The sequence below is a fragment of the Chionomys nivalis genome, chromosome 8 (assembly GCF_950005125.1).
Source record: "Chionomys nivalis chromosome 8, mChiNiv1.1, whole genome shotgun sequence".
Classification (NCBI taxonomy): Eukaryota; Metazoa; Chordata; class Mammalia; order Rodentia; family Cricetidae; genus Chionomys; species Chionomys nivalis.
The window spans coordinates 19,987,531-20,002,530 of record NC_080093.1 but is presented as its reverse complement, the minus strand read 5'-3'; the positions used below and the strand labels follow the sequence as shown (position 1 = coordinate 20,002,530).

Here is a 15,000-nt window from a genome sequence, read left to right as displayed (position 1 = left end):
AAAATCCGTGCACCCTCTGCCTTGGGCTTCTTTCTAACAGCAATCCATCGTGTGTGTGTGTATGTGTGTGTGTGTGTGTGTGTGTGTGTGATCTGCGTAGCAACCCTTTGGGACTTAGGGGGAAGGAGAGCCCTTGCACACATGCTGATGCTGGTTCTGGCTAGGAATGACCAGAGGCTATGACTTCCATCTCTTCTGCACTTTCCCCTAACAACGTCACCTAGCTACATGATGATTTGCTTTGTTTTTATCTTACCTGTGCTTCATCGTTGCTTGATTTTCTTAGATTTTCAGGTTATTTTTAAAAATCAAATCATTTTTTCCCCCTAACAACTTGCCTGAGATTAAACTCCAGACTCATTCAACATCTGACTTCTGTCTTCATGGTGTATAGCCACTAGGCTGTCTACCCATGCTTCTATTCTTGTGTTTTGGTCTGCCCAGTGTTTACCGTACTTTAATGGAGGATGCTATACTTGGGTGTAGCTTGTCCCAGCAAAAACTCAGTTTGAAGTTTGGTTGCCAGTGGAGAGAATCACCGGTGTTAGGAGGCTCTCTTCTCAGGGATGGCCTAGTGTTCATATTAGCATATTATTAGAAAATGCCCCGAACCTTCTTGACACCTCTTCTCTTTCCCGTGGTGGAGTCATTATTCTCCCAGCGCGCCCATTCTGTGAAAAGTGATGTAGCATGAAGCTTCAGCAACTGTGCTGCCTGCCCGAGAATTTCTCTGCCTCCAGAGCCACGAGCCAAAAGAAAGATCATTTCTTTATAAATCTTCCAGTCTCGTGTATTCTGTTAGAGCAACAGAAAACAAAGATATCAACCAATGTTAGGTAGGAAGAAAAAAATCTCTGAGTCCATGGAATTTTACTCTGCCTATAAATCTGCGTGTGTTAGGACTTGTGCCCGGCTCTCAGGCCTGGCTCTCACTTTGGTTAGGTTTTTTAGAATCTCTCACAGAGAGATCCGATGCAGAGAACCTCACTAACTTTCTGGATGGTCCACCTCTAGACCCCACTGGAACCACAGAGCTGCGAATCTCCCCCTTTCATGCCCAGTGACTGCCACTTCGTCTGACAGGCCTAGCTTCCTCCTTCCATTTTGGATGTGAGTCAGACTTCTCTGGGAGGAAAGCTGCTGGTCTCCACGGCCGGCCCTGTACTGACGGAACTTCTCTCCTGCCAAGCTTGTGTGTTGGAGGTGGAGAGGAAATAAAACACATCCAGGAAGGCAAGTCACAGTTCCCATTGTCTTTACCCAAAGTTTTGGCAAATTTTCAGAAACAAATGCTCTCCAACTTCTCTTCTTTTGTCTGATTTTCTGTGTCCAGAAATGTAGTTGATAGTAGGAGCCTTTTCCTCTGTCTTCTCAATTTCTTTAAATATGCCTTTTTCATAATATAAGGCTTGACAGAACACAAATGCTATTTTTTCTTCATTCTTCAAACAAAATTTAAAAAGCTCAAGAGAAAATTAAAGACTGTTGTGCTCCCTTGTTTTTTGGCTCTGGGCCCTCTTTATCCTGATGTTACCCAAGAAATTTGCCTGCCTCTGCCTCCTACGTGCTGGGATCATAGGCGTGGACCTCCACGGCCTAGCTTTTTCTTGGGGTTTAACACTGTTAGGCCTTTTTATTCAAAACTATCAGTCTCCTCATGGAAGTATCCTTTAGAAGTAGATGGATTTTGCTGGATTCCTCGCTTGTGGGTTTCATTTATGGGCATCCTATAGGTTCAGGCCTTGAGCCTCTCCCAGGTTAAAGTAGCACTGCTTCTCTGTAGGCAGAAACTGCCCAGGTACTGGCTCACTTCTAGCTGCTGTCAACAGCTTCCTTGGGATCCAGGAGCTTCCCAGAATTCCCACCCCACCTCCTTATTTATTTATTTATTTATTTTTAGATTTTATTTTTACTTAATTACATGTATATGCGTGTCTTTGTCCAAAGGAATGTGCATTGCCCGTGGAGGCAAGAGTGGGTGTTGGATCCCCTGGAGCTGGAGTTCCAGGTAGCTGTGAACTCGGGTGTAGGGAGCCAAACCCAGCTTCTCTTCAAGTGTGTGTGCTGGGAACTGCTGTCCCCTCCTGAGCCCCTAGGCGGTGATGTTCATTAGCAGTGTTTCTGCAGGAAATTACAATCCAGCACAGGTCCAGGAATCAGTAAAGATCCTCTTTGTTTTATCTGGTGATGTTCCTGAGCAGTCTCATCGGTTCGTGAGCCTTATTAGTTAAGACATGGAGCTCTACCATTTGAAAATGGGCTCACTTTTGCCTTCCACAGTGTTTCCTGATCTTCAGAATCCAGCATGGCTTGGCTATGTGGAGTTTTCTTGTTTATCTGAGGAAAAGAAAAGGAGAGAGTTGTTTAATCAAGAGCAGGTCCTGTCTTAACAGGATGACCAGCAGAGCACAGGACTTCCATCATGTTTGCTCTCAGGAAAATGTCTCCCCCACCACTGACAGCAGTGGGCAAATTTAGCCTGGAAATGACCTTCACGTCCTTATTTGTGCTTGGAAGTTGTGTAAAAATTCCCTGCAGATAATTTTTATGCGGCCAACTTTTTTTAATATCATAAAGATTTCCTTTAATCGTTACCCATTTTGTTCATGGAAAGAATCTTCACTCATCCATCACCCTTATGAGTTGCCAGTGTCAGAACTTAAAACGTGGGAGAGTGTGATTGCTCTGACTCCTACCTCCTGTTTATTGGCAAAGTCAATGCTTATAATCCACATTAATATAAATATTTATCATTCATTCCTTCAAGTGCATGCATTTTCTTATTTCAGCTTACAAGTAGTATTACTACTAGGTGAAGGTTTCCCTTCTGTTCTTCTGGAGTAAAGAATTCTAAGAGACACAGCTAGTTTATTTAGCAATACAAAGCAAAGCACTTCAGACACACACACACAGGGCAGGACTGGACAGTGACTTGGGGAAAGGATGGCAGCTCATTCAGTTCTGCATTATGTATTTTAAAGAAGACTTTATAATGAAGTGGGCAGCATATCCATGGAAGTAAGGTGACCTTTCTTGATGTCCCAAATCACGGTGGACTGAATTTCCCTTTCAGGTATTTCTCCTCTTAATCCTTGTGAAATGTCCACAAAAGACGCTCAGAATCACAGTGCAGATAGTGTTACTATGAGCCTGGTGCTTCGAGGACGCAGACCTTTGTCAGTGTTCACACATGGGCTTTAGGGCAGTCTGCCAGGCTTTGCTGATGCAGTGGGAAGAATCCACCTGCAGCTTCAAGGATGACTAGGGGCATCTGCCCATCGGGAGGTACAGCTGCATTTCCCTTGGTTCCCTCCCGTCTAACTCCCTGCCTTCTGCTCTCAGTATCTGTCGGCATGACTTTGCTCATGGGTAATTACTACCAGCTGTCAGCCAAAAGCTCTCCTTTGCAGTTTAAAAAATGTCAGGTATTGTGGGGCACGGTGGCACACGCCTCTAATCCTGGAAGAAGGGGTAGATCTCTATTGGCTCAAGGCCAGCCTGGTCTGATAGCAAGTTCCAAGTGAGACTCTATCTCAATAAAATAAAATAAAAGCATGATTTCAAGAGTTCTTGCAGAAGATCAGAATTTGGTTCCAACCTCCCACTTTGGACCACTCTTGACCACCTGCAGTGCCGGCTCCAGGGGGTCTGATATCCTCTTCTGGACACTACAGGCACTTGCATGCACACAGATGCACAATATATACATAATTAAAAATAAAATCTTTAAAAACTGTAAGATGTAGGGAGCTGGAGAGATGACTGTTAAGTATTTTCTCTTAGATGAGCCTCTCCGCTGATGCAAATAATTCCAATCAAACTGAATCAGACAGAATAAAAGATGCCCATGTTTAATGGAGTCCTCCCGGGTGGCCCCAGGGAAATGTGGAGAACAGGAGAGAGAGAGAGAGAGAGAGAGAGAGAGAGAGAGAGAGAGAGAGAGAGAGAAGCGGTGGGGGCGGGGCACATGAAACCTTGAGATCACGTGTTTATTCTCTGGGAGGCAATTTAAATAGCCTGTTAGAGTGAGTGGTCTAGACCTTCCCTAGAGAAGGGTTACCATATAGGGGGCTTTCTTGACCCTCCCTGGTGAGGGGTCAGATTTGAACTGAGGCGACTTCCAGGGGAGGGGGCTTATGCCAGGAGCTGGAGTGAAGCCCAGGCAAACGATGGCTTAGTGGTTAAGAGCACTGACTGCTCTTCCAGGGGTCTGACTTCACAACAACCACATGGTGTCTCTATCGTAGGATCTGATGCCCTGTTCTGTCATGGAGGCACGCATGCAAATAGATCACACATATGCATAAATAAATGTTTAAAAAACGAAAGCTGAAAGCAGACAAACGGTAGAAGACTTTTACTTTGATAGAGGTTCTCTTAGCAATATCCTCAAAAAGATACTAAAATAATATCTCCTATTTAATGTGGCTGTTTCTGACAGTCTGATTGTAAAAGTATAACCAAGCTGAAGCTTTCATTTTTGAGACGGTAGTTATATAAACATCAGAATATTCACCTAGGTATTCTGTGCAAGTTTAAGTTTCTTTAACCCAGATGAAATTAAATCTTTATGTCAGTTAGTTAATTTTAGTTTTAGGTTTGTGATTTGGAGCAATCTAGTTTGAGAATATAAAACTAACAGCCTTGTAAGGCTAAGTACTGAATTTCTTCCATATTACTTGGATTTTCGATTTCTCTCTCTCTCTCTCTCTCTCTCTCTCTATATATATATATATATATATATATATATATATATATTTATTTATTTTATCTTGTTTTTCGAGACAGGGTTTCTCTGTGTAACAGCCTTAACTTTCCTGGAACTAGCTCTGTAGACTAGGCTGGTCTCAAACTCACAGAGATCTGCCTGCCTCTGCCTCCCTAGTGCCTGGCTAAACATCTATTTTAATTGTAGCCCTTACAATACTGTTCCCACCAGAAATCTACAGAGAAGCATACTGTGGGCCCTGAAAATGACTTGTCTCCTCCTCTTCCTCCTCACTGGAGACATTTTACAGGCTTTCCTATAGAACCCAGGTTAATCTCAAGTTAGCCTCGTACTCAGTCTCCCTAAATTATGGTTTTGGTTTTAGTCAGGGTCTCATGTAGCCCAGGCTGGCCTGGAACTCACAAGGTAGGTGGTGATGACCTGGAAGTCCTGACCCTCCAACCTTCACTTCCTGTGTGCTGAGATTATCCACACCTGGCTTGCCTGGAGGTTTTCAAAAGCCGCTTCCAGCAATGTAACTGGGAGTCTGTGCTTTGCTGGGCTGTCAGGCTGGAGATGCTGCGTCTGTTGCTCCTCCGCAGAGTTCAGGAGGGCAGGTCCCTTGCTTCCTCAAGATGGTGTGATAATGTGTCACAGCGAGAAGCAGAGATAACCAAAGCCCAGGAGACTTGCTTTACTGAAAAGGGTAGCCCCTTTCCTTCCCTCCATTCTAAGTCTTCCTGCTCCCCACCCACTGCGGGAGACTTGAAACAATGGAGCCAGCAGAGAGAACGGCACCTTTGTGTTCAGACCTTAGCTTAGGAGAGTTTGTGTTTTGTAATGACGTCAACTCTCCACCTTCCTCTGCTTTGTCTAGGATGAATAGGAATGGTAGATGCTTGTTTACCCAGAGGCGGCACATTTACAAGGTGTCTCCCTTTCCCAGAGCTTCTTTTGAGAACTGGCAGGCCAGCCAAGCCAGGGTCTCCACACCGGGTGTGAGCTAAGGCTGATTCACGCTTACTGTGCACTAGTTCTCAATCTGTCACAAGGCCGAAACCCTGACATCTCCATAGAGAAATGATAATTTTGCTAATTCACCGGCTTTGGTTATGGAAACACAGGTGACGGTGTGTCGAGTATTTCCTACTAATGCTACCGCGGCCGTCATTGCTGTGCTCTTCCCACTGAAAGGGAAGTGAAAGAAGGGATGACTGGAGGCTGCTGCTGGGCTGTCAGGGTGGAGTTTAGGCCTAAGAGGAAGTGACTGAAAAAACAAGCACCCGGTAAGAAATAGAAGGAAACAAAAACTGACTTATGTTGTGGTGACCAAAGAAAGAAAGAGAGAAAGAAAGAAAGACCTAGAGAAACAATGCATGAATCTGTTAGAAGCTGACATGTAATTAGGCTTATGTTGTCATCCCTCCACCCCCCCACCCCCCACTCTCCCCACCCCCCCCTCCCACTCTGAGCACCCCCCTCATGCCTGCCAGCTCCCCTGAGCAATGGAATGCAGGAGGGCTTTCTAGGGCAGGTGGGCAGTGCTCTGTCTTGAGCCATATTTCCTGCGAGGAGTATAAATAGAACATAAATTCATTTTTATTGGAGAGGGGGGATTAGTGGAAATAAAATAATTATCAATAAATCCTCCATTTGAGAAAGCTCTGTGATGGTAAATATTTATGTAAATGTCATTCTAAAGAAGCAGTGGGGAAAAAATTGTCTTATTTGTTTCTTAAATGCATTTAAAATTGGATTTGCTCCTTCTAGAACTGCAAGAGAATACCAATATTGCACCCTTGATTTTCACAACCGCTGCTGCTATGGTGTTGCAGCCCACCCAAGCCCCTTTGTTTCACCATACAGTGCGTGTTGGTCTCAGATCCTTGACCCTCCCGCAGCTATCTGAGTGCTGGGATTGTAGGCCGGTGTCACCAGACCTGGATCACAATAGTTTCTTTTTTTTTTTCTTTTTTTTGTTTTTGTTTTGGTTTTTCGAGACAGGGTTTCTCTGTGGTTTTGGAGCCTTTCCTAGAACTAGCTCTTGTAGACCAGGCTGGTCTCGAACTCACAGAGATCCGCCTGCCTCTGCCTCCCAAGTGCTGGGATTAAAGGCATGCGCCACCACCGCCCGGCCACAATAGTTTCTTTACATCAACAGGACCTGCCCTGTTAGAAGACTAAGAAAACACTCAACTGCCAAGGATTTATCCAACTAGCAATTTTAACAACTAGTTCAAGCCGGAACTAGAATACAAATTTCTTTTTAGAATTTCTCTTCCACTTGCTTAGACTGCCAGGTAATGCTTTCAAGTTCCTTTCCGGTTTCACTGGTTTTAGCTAACACCTAAACAAAACATCTGCATAGCCACACAGGGCTATTTGAGGTTTTAAATGTTGAAGCGTGGCAATGTCTGAATGTGGAAGCCCTGGGTATTTGCTGCTCACTGTCTTCTTCCACCTTGTTGGGTGTCCCGGTTGGCCAGTCAGATGAAATGCGTCAAGGCGGGGAAGAGAGTGAGTTCTGGCCTTCATTTTTCAGCTCCTTCCACACCTCGGCTGTTGACCTTGTGACTCCCTGACCCACACACCTAACCTCTCTGCCCGGTCCTTATGCATGAGGGTAACTCCTGTTGAATATATGTGACATTTTTCCTCCCAAGGGATTCTTTCCAGTCACAAAAACATGCTGAGTCCATGCACAGGGCAGGTTCACAGGCACCAGTCAGTTCAGAGAAGGTCCGTGTGGCCGTGGCGCAGGTGAACTGGCAGACCAAAGCCTCCACTTCTCTTCCTTTGGTTTGGAACACCAGTAGCCTTGTTCTTCCCCCTCCCCACGGTCCTCGTCAAGGCTGGGCTTCCGTGGCATTCAGCAGTCTGCTTCTGTGTTAGCCTTCCTCCCCAGCTCATTCCCCGACACCTCTTCCAGTGCCTCCTGAGCTTGCCACACAGCTGTGTCCTTACAGCCATGCTGCTAGACTCTGGGAACCTTTCTCCCTCTCCTTGGGTCTTCAAGGCAATGGAGTTCTTCAGGTTCTTCATGGACACACAGTTGTTAACTGGAGAGCAGTTCACTGCCCTTGTGAACACTGCCTTGGGACAAAGGGCAGTGGAATCTTTATGTAATATCACTGTGCGTCCTTTTCAGCCAGGAAGGTGAGGCTAACAGCACTGAGTACCTGCCTCTTCCACAGAGGTGCACTTGAAAGGCTAAACTATGGAGCATTCTAACCAAATGCTTGGAAGCAAAAGGAGTCGGGGCAGCGACGGTTGTAATGCGGTCCTAACCATGACGTCAGAAGAAGCACTAAGGGATGGCCTGTGGGTTTTCCTCAGGCTTAGAGACTGCTGTTAGGGAAGAGCTGCTCTGGGCCTGGTTGTGGTCTTCTCGGAGGCAAAGGTGCTTAGTAGAGATCTTAGGTGACAGCCCGTACTTCTCAGGACAGCAGAGCTCTTCTACCCCAGGACAGCAGAGCTTTTCTACCCCAGGTTGCCTCATCTGCCATCTCTGGTATTGCTATGACCAAATTTACAAAAAGACTTTTTATGACATTTTGGAGGGACCCCTGAGAGGGATGTGCAGTGCTGAGAGTTGGGGCATCTTAGAGGACACAGCAGAAATAATAAACCGACCTTTCCTTGTGGAACTTTGGGTCTGGCAGTAGTAGAAGGGTGGGTAGGAGTGAAGGGAAGTTTGAGGTGAGAAGAAAGAACAACATGAGCCTGGCCGGCCACTTTAAGAAGTCATTCATTAATGTGCAAATATATACGGTGGTTTGTGGTTGTTCTTAAGACAGGTTGGCTTAGAACTCACTATAACCAGAGTGGCTGCAAGCTTGTGTGTGTGTGGGGGGGTCGGTTTCTTCTTCAAACTTCCACCCACATAAAAGATAGTAGTGTCATTATACTAATTACAAGGCTACCCACCACACACTTGTATCGCACCCACACTGCCTCAGGTCTCCACTGTTTCTCTGACCCAATACTGGCTCCTGGTTGTGTTGGCCTCAGGTTGGGAGAGCATTCTTTACCTGTGCACACAGGGAAGTGCCTAGGAATGTATCTTCAACTTTTACTTTTGGAGACATGACTGGCAGATGCAAAAATATAAAGTTGAATTCTCTTAGCTCTCTCCAGATAGTCATTTCAGGTAATTCCACGCATCTTTGGGGGGGGGGGGAGCAATTCTGGGTGTACAACTTTGTTTACATATCCTGAGTATCTACCAAAAGTGGTGTTTCTGTACGGAAGACTTCCCCCTTGAGTCTACTTGAACTAAGCCAGTCTCTGCAATACTAGATGAAGTAGTGGGCCTTGAGATGTGAAAAGTGACGTAAGGGAAGAACCAGAATCAAGGACTTAAGCGCTTCCTTTTAGCCAGTACTTGCTGTTGTCTGATGGTGTGCAGGATCTTTGAGGGGCTTGGTACTTAGTGGTGAACAGCTGAGCTCTTGTGGGCTCATCTAGCAGATGAGTGACATGTTCAGCGGTGATATCATACGTAAGTCTTTTCACATTGGGTTAGTACCACATAGAACACACTGAGTATCTCTGCAAGGGTCCATTTGGGAGGCTAATTTTAAAATCTGACAGCTTTGGGGCGGGGGAGAAAATTTGGTTATTAAATTTTAAAAATTTTCTTAGTGTTTAGATGATGTGTATATCCCTAAATTCATTGCAAAGAATTGCTTTGCAATTTATACTTAGAGTTTGAAGACTTTGAAACCACAGCTTCTCCTCACTAAAGCCAGGTGCGGCAGTCAGCCGGGGTTTGAGGAGCTGTTGGAAACGTGAGTCAACACGGGCAAAACTGGACAGAGACAGGCTTGAGTCTGTGGGCGAGAGGGAAAACCAATTTCTTCTCACCTCAGCCAAGACTTGTTACATCAAGGCAGGCTGCACATAACCATGACGACCTCCTGACTGTTTGAGTGGATAGCTAGAAGCGTAAACTCTGATGTACAATTTGTTGTCCCTACTGCAAATTTCAAAGAGATCGGAGTAGTCAATGAAGGTCAGATATTAAAGTAAAGGACTGATTACCTAAAGCCCTCAGACCTCAGCTGAGCTGAGGAACTCCAGACAGGAAATTCAACTGACAGCAGGTTGTCAGGATCCATGAACTCCTGATGAAAAGATCAACACACCAACCTCCATTGGCATTTACAGCTTTGAAACAGCAGGGAAGAGATCTGCCGATGGAATCTTCCACCCCAAAAGTTCTCTTTTCTGCCCTCAAAAGCTCCCAATCCCCTTGCATCCTGGCACATAGTTTCCACTCCAGGAGAGAGATTGCTGGCCTTCATTGTTACGATTGAAGGATGACCTGCTTCCATGGGGTAGGGAGGTCTCCTTTTTCAGTTATTACCATGTCACCTCCGCCAATACCAATAGAACATTAAGTACATAGACAAAACACTTCAAGTGCCATGGGATGTAGGAAGTCGAATTTGCGTTCAGGTCCCAGAACTCCAAAATACACTCTGGGTTGTACACATGAAAACATTACTTATGAAACGCTAGGCGTGCATGGCATTAGAGAAGGGACTCAAGGGAAGCTAATTATAATCCTAGAATTGGAAGGAGAGGGAGATGCCGGGAGACTTGAAAGATTTATGGCTTGAACGAGACCTTGAAGGATGAGCTGGAATAACCCCGTGGGCTAAGTGAAAAATCCACACGTCTGTAAACATAGTCTCAGAAGTCTGAAAATTATGTTATCTTTTCCTGTCCCCCCATTTCCTTAGGCTCTGCTGGCCCTAATATAGAGGGAAACAGGGGGCCTTATTCTGGCATTGTTTCGATGGCTTGTCACCCTTGGCTGATCTCTGCAAAGGTGGAGGCCTTAGAAGTGACAAGAGCGTCCAGCTGGAGCCTGGCCTGATGCTATTGTCTTTAAGAGCTGGGTATGTGAACCCCACTTGTGAGGTCATCAGCACTCAAAGGATCTCGTGGTATTTAGAACTTTCCACTGCCTCCCAGGAGTGTGAGAAGATAGACTTGTGCACTTTGGGATCTTGACTGCGTGGAAAGTCTAGACTTCTGGCAGCTAGGGCCTGGTGAGTGTGGTGAAACCAGCTTTCCTGCCTCTCAGAACACTAAGTTTTCTGGCAATGTTCCCATATAATTTAGCCTGTCTGGGGAAGCCCAAGCCTTTTCCTTCCTTTTTTTTTTTCTTCAAGGCCTAGACTAGCAATCTTCTCCTTCCTGCTCTCCCTCAGTGTGAGTTTCTGACGTCTCCCCGGAGACTCGCATTTGGAAACTTTTCCTAGCCAGTGAAGAATCAACTTAGAGCGCTTTCCTTGCCCTGACCAAAGGGAATATTGTGTGTCATGGAATGGAAAGATTTGAATAGCACTATCGCATTAAGGATAACAGGCTACTTGCCTGCTTTGGCACACAGCCCAAGTTTGCTTTGCTTTGCTGAATGTGGATACAATGGGTTCTGTTTGAACAAGAAATCATGTGTAACAGACGCTTTTGCAAAACCATGGCCACTTAGCAGTCACTTCCATAAAAATGGGCTTCAGCGGCGGACTTCAGTACAAAAGTTGCATCTGAACTTTTATACTGTTTTGGATTTAATACATTTGTAGTAAAACTTCAATTTTAGATTAATTTTCAGTTTACAGAAAAGTCACAGTAGTACAGATGGCTCTCATATGCTGCACACTGTGACTCCCCCTAGTTTTAACGTCTTACATTAGAATATCATGTTTGTCAATTAATGAACTAACATTGTTTTCTGTTTCTTTGTTTGAGACAGGGTTTCTTTGTGTAGCCCTGGATGTCCTGGAACTTGCTCTATACACCAGTCTGGCCTCAAGCTCAGAGACCACTATTTCTGCCTCTTGAGTGCTGGGATTATATATGTGGGTGGTTATAGTCACTTAATACTAATTTTTAATGTGTGTTTGTGTGTGTGTGTGTTAGTTTTTTACTTCTACCGTGCGGTTCTCAGGAGCAGAACTCAGGTTGCCAGGCTTTATGGCAGGCGCTTTGACTTGCTGAGCTATCTGGCTGGCCCTGCTAACATTCTTAAAACTAAAGTTCGAATCTGTTGTGGCTTGACTATGGGATGTCCTTTACAGACTCACCCAGTGATCCCGGCCCCAGTCCCTGCTACTTCTCTGCTTCCTGTCATGAGACACACTGCTCTGCAGTCACCTCTACTTTGTTGATGCTCAGCTTCACCACACACTCAGAATCAATGGGGGTTCATGGACTGAAAACTCTGGGTCCCTGAACCCAATATACCTCTTTTCCTTAGGTTGCTTCTCTGAGCTCTTTGGTCACAGAGAGAAAAATCTAACACAAGATTTTATTCATATTCCCTTAGATTTTTTCCCCCAGATGTCACATATTATTTTTAATCCTCATATTTTTTAGACTCCTCATAGCTGCTAAGATTTCTCAGACTTTATTTTTGATGACCTTGATAGTCTGAAATAAGGCTGGTCAGGATATGACATGCATGTCCCTTGGTCAGGATAGCTGTGTTATCTCTTTCTTATGGTTAGCCTGGGGTTAAGTAGCTTTTGGAGGAAGACCATGGAGATAAAGTTCCATTTGGGGACATCGTCCTGATTGTGTGTACAGCAGGACTCGCACCATCGCTGCTGATTTTCCTTCTTACTTCCTCTCTATGGTGTACTCTTTGGAAAGAAGTGACAAAGTACATGCCACATGCAAGGGGTTTTGCTTTGTCTCCTGGGTAGCAGAATACCTCTGTGAAGGTTTTTGAGTTCTACTGAACAGAAATTTGCTTCTTTTCTTCCATTTATTTATTTAAAAATTTATCTATTTATTAAATAGTCTATTTAATAAAGTCTCATGGATACTTACTTTATAGTATAATAGAATCTGTTTTGTTGCTTGGATTGGAAGGTCTTCAACTGGGCTCTGTTTTCATTTTGATATACCTATCTTTGCAAGCTTTAAAAAACAGCTTTCAAAAATAGCTTTGGGACTGGAGAGATAGTCCAATGGTTAAGAACATTGACTGCTCTTTCAGAAGACCCAGGTTCAATTCCCACAACAGGCTGAAACCCTTTCTGGCCTATGCATAGACACATGCAGGCAAAATATCCATTCACATAAAATAAAAAATAAATTTAAAAATAAAACCCCACCTTGTGGCACTCTGAGATACTTCACCATACTCATTGCCTGTACCAGCCCTAGAAGCAGTTATTTCTCAGAATAATTTTGGTTCCTGGGACTGGAGAATGACTTTAGAGGTAAAGGCCTGTGGGTAAAGCCTATTGCTATTGAGGCATCTCTGTTCACTGATACTGTCAGCTGATGATGTGAAGAAATATGTGTGCATTCTCAGCCTAGTATCTGTGTGCAATGATAAATATTGCTGTCTTTGTCCACATTTATCTGTATTCAACTGGACATGAACTAATATTGACTCTGATTCCAGTCTGCTATCACGTGTATCATTAGAGTAGCTTCTCCTTGTTTAAATTGCCGCAAAGCTGCTACACCGAGAGACCTGCTTCCTGCTGCCCATCCTCCACCTCCTTGTTTGATTCCAGTAGTATGAGCAGTGAGTGGTCTTTCTGCCCCCTTGCCTTATGACTGCCACTCAGCTCCAGACTGACTTAAGCCAGGCCCTTTTTCCTCCCAGCCGTTCAGTGAGGCTGTTCCCACGCTGTAAACACAATCAGACACTTTTTAAACAGCACAGCCTACACTTGGTTTGGGATCTCTTGACCTGCTGATTTTTTTTTTTAATGTATTAAAGTTCATTCTTTGTGTGATAAAGTTTTCTAGGTTTTGACAAATGTATATTGTTGTGTAGATAGCATTACAATATCATATAGAATATTGTTGTGGTACTAAAAATCTTTTGTTATGTCTAAGGGTCAATTCCCAGTCGTACCAAAACAAGAAGCCCCATACACATGAATTCTCGCTCACCTATTTAAATCATTCTCAATTTCCAAGAGTCTCAGGCCACACTGATATATTTGCTGTCTTTATAATAATTTGATAGATTAAGGTTTTAAACTTTAAATATTTTCAGATTGTTTAATATTCTAATATGAAGTCTTATTCTTTAAGTTATATAGGTATTAAGTATTATAGGTCAATAGTCATTCATGTTTGTCATACTTATAGTTCGACTAATCAGGTTCTTTAGATACATAAAGATTGTATTCTGCATAGGTAGGTAATCTTCAACCACTTCAAAGAGCTGTAGAATATGGCATTAAAATAACTTAGGGTTCTGTTGATGTGACACTCGATCGTTCCTGCCAGCACCGATCTATTCCCAAGAGAATGTTGAGCACTGAACACGCTCCACTTGGAGCTTGTTTTCTTCTTGGCAAAACTGGTCTTTGGGCAAGGAACTACCCATGCCACGGCCACTGATAAAATGCATGATGTCTGGACAGGACAAGCAGGATACAAACAAAAAGACGGCCAAACCTTGCCAAGACAGGGTAAGATGGTTCTAAAAAATTTTCCTGTCTTGGAAAATGGTCTGTCAGTTATTCTAGGCCTTAACCAATGTTGGTTGCTTCAACATTGCAAATGAGACTTTGGGTGATTGCTCAGATAACCAGTTGTTTCTGTCATCTACTGCACATTTTGGAAGCTTCCTGCCTACTCAAGTAATATTATCTCTCTTCTCAGGCCTTTGATGGGGTTGAAGATTAGATAGTCATAATTACTTTCCTCTTATGATTTAGCCACATCATTTCTAATATAAGACTTAGACTCATTAGGGTAGAATGATTATTGAAACATTTAGCATACGCTCCTTGATTAATATTGTTTATGCTGGTTGTAATTATAGTTTTTATACTGTTATTTGTTCTTATTATATATAGTTTTGTATTAGGCTTAGAACTCTTTTAATTTAAACAAAAGGGGGAGGTGCTGTAGAAACTCTTTCAGCAGTAGCCTTTAAGATACCAGCCCACCTGTGCCTGGCCTCTTACACTATAAATGATGATGACATAAAGTGCACTCCATGCACGTTCGTTCAGAGGACTGTGATCTGTGAGTCTACCCCTAAATAAATAACCCTTTATTATACACACTTCTGAGCTAGTATGGGATTATTTTGTAACTTCCATCTTCTGGTGAAAATTAACAAAATCTCAAGACTGGATTTTGTATTGCTTTATAATGTATACTTCCCCCAATTCAGAGATCACCTTGACTCACTATTTTTATGGCATTGCTACCAGTGATAAAAACCCGTTTATAATTCTTCTCTCATCCATTACATCCCACCTGTAGTTCCCCTCCCTCCACTCCTCTCAGTCTCCCTC

The 15,000-nt window shown here is 43.8% G+C and overlaps 1 protein-coding gene across 1 annotated transcript in view; it reads left to right on the top strand.

The window, feature by feature from the left end:
* Entpd1 (ectonucleoside triphosphate diphosphohydrolase 1) overlaps positions 1-15,000 on the top strand; it is a 121,303-nt gene that overhangs the window by 12,832 nt on the left and 93,471 nt on the right. The window lies entirely within an intron of this gene.